Raw genomic sequence first — 2,616 nt, 5'->3', positions numbered from 1 at the left:
CACACACATATACACTTTTTTTTCTTAGGCCCTTCCTAAGAAGATTGTGAGCTTCTCAAAAAGCAAGGATTTTGCCTTGCAGTTACTTTATGACTGCTCCAAAATCTGACTTCTGTGCAGGTAGTTGAAGGCAGGGCTAGATGGGACAGAGGCAATCAGATTCTGATGGTATGAACCCCAGATGATGGTAAAGTCAGTGTTTTTAATACTTTCATTATTATCAGGTTTCCAAAGTGAAGATTTTTACCCACTGTAAGAAAGGACTTGTTTGGAGACACAGGTGACATGACATTCAAAATTTCTGCTCAACCAGAATTGTAAGAAAAAGTGACAGAAATGGGAGTTCCTCATGAAGGCAAATTTTATTCATTGGCTTTATACTGGCTATTAAATATGTTGGGAGGGAGAAAATAGTGATTTCACCCTTCTGAATTGAAATTGGGGTTAGTTGGTAGCTCACATCTATGCTATATTAAGTTGTGGGTTCAGTCTGGTATAATTACAGAATTTAATTATAATTGCACCTTGCTAGCAAGTGCATGCATGAACCTATACATTGAAAAGCCTGTAAACATAGTTCATTTTTTTTTCTTTTAAATGTCTACAATGAGCTTTCTAGAGCTAAGCCTCTAAAGGCTAAGCCACTTGCTCCAGGTAGCTATTCAGGTGAGCTTAGAACCTTCTCAGGGGTTTTAGGCCCTGAGACTGAGACCCTGGAGGATTTTATAAATCTCTTGAGCTGGGCAGTAATTACTCAAGGGATTGAGATGGGCCTATCTCCTATCTCTTTCTCATCCCTCCTGTGACCTTTGTAAAATCCTTTGTGCACAGTAGGATTCTTCACCTGAAAAGTTTCCCCATTCTCATTATTTATCCAAAGCTGAACAATAAGTACATACCCTTGGACTCAGTAATAACACTTTAATGGAAAAAAGCAGAAAATTATACAAAAGCATTTGTACAAAGATGCTCATCCGCAGCACGGCTCATCATAATGGAAGACTAGAACAACTAAGCGTCCAACTGCAGGGGCTGGTTAAACCAATTAGGGCTACACCATACAAAGAAGTATTATAAGCCCTTTATAAATAGTGATGGCCAGCCACGCATACGGATGTAGAAAGATATTCATGACATAGTACGTGAGGGTGGCAGTGGGGAACGTATTATAAAGCAATATAAATGGAGAGGTTGCAACCTTAAAAAAAAAAGTGACTGTGTGAGTATGCATACATGCAAGCAAAGTCTGGAAGGAAGGCTGTGTATTAAAATTACTGCCCAGCTCAAGAGATTTATAAAATCCTTCAAGGTCCCAGCCTCAGGGACCAAAACCCCTGAGAAGGTTCTAAGCTCACCTGAATAGCTACCTGGAGCAAGTGACTTAGCCTTTAGAGACTAAGCTCTAGAAAGTTTATTGTAGACATTATTGCATTAAAATGGAAACTGTGATTCTCTGAACAGTGAGGAGTCCTTATTATTTTCTTTATGCTTACCTGTATTTCCAGTTATTGTAAAAAAATTCACATGTAACTACTTGACAAAAGTCTTGCTTTGGAGAAGCTCACAATCTTGTTAGGAAGGAACTAAGAAAAAAAAATATACTATTAATTTGAAATGCTGGTGAGTATTGGGATGATAACAAAATAGTTACTATGGTGTTTATGTTTGTGTGTTAACTTGGCTGGGCCTGGTTGAGTGGCTGGGCAGCTGGTGGTAGTTATTCCCCATGAAGAGACTGGCAATCAACTCCATGGTGGGATCTACCACAAGCAGCTGAGTAGCTGCCTTTGGGATGTGGTCTGCTTCCTGTATATAAGGAGAAGCCTTGGGAATGGTCTCTGGCCTATGGCATGCTCGGACCCTGTATGTAGTCGTGTCGTTGCTCAGCAGCCTGTTATGCTCTGCCCAACCTTGGGACTTATGTTAATGGCCTGCCGTGTGGTTTGGTAACATCAGGACTGTGCCTTTTTACTTGTCAACTTTGGGGCTCCTCAGCCTCAGAAGCCAGCAACTGTCTGAGTGAAGAAACACCTTTAGCTCCAGTGGGCCAGAGCAGGAGGCAGAGCTGGACCCCAAGGTTGAGGGGCTTTCACTAGAGCTTGGCACTTTGAACTTGGACTTAAAGCCTCCAAACTGTAAGAATAAACTGTTTGTTAAGGCCATCCCATTTGTGGTATTCCTGTCAGAGTGGTACCAGGTAACCAGAACAGTTACTTTAGGAGAAACTTTGAAAATTGCATGAGACCTTCTTCAGCTGGGATAGCAAGAGAAGGCCACTGTATAGAGGGGACACTGGATTGAGACATGAAAAATAAAAGAGGCATCCAGATGAAATCTAGGAGTGTTTTAGAAAGAAGGAACAGCTATTCAAGGCTCCTGAGATGAAAAAGAATTTTATATAATAACCATATATTAGCCCTCTAATAGATAAATAAATCTCCCTCATGGGGCTGCTGTGAGGAGGACATGAAGCACCATGTAAGGAGAGAGCCTAGCACAGGGGCTGGCATATAGTCAGTGCTTGATGGACATCAGTCCTCCTGCCTGACCCTGAAATGAAAGGCACTGCGCAGGTCACTAGCACTCAGAGATTAGGGTCAGAACTGTTCTTTCACA

This window comes from Orycteropus afer, unplaced genomic scaffold (genome assembly GCF_000298275.1).
Source record: "Orycteropus afer afer isolate SDZICR_OR568_19922 unplaced genomic scaffold, OryAfe1.0 scaffold00074, whole genome shotgun sequence".
NCBI lineage: Eukaryota > Metazoa > Chordata > Mammalia > Tubulidentata > Orycteropodidae > Orycteropus > Orycteropus afer.
This window is presented reverse-complemented; position numbering follows the sequence as displayed.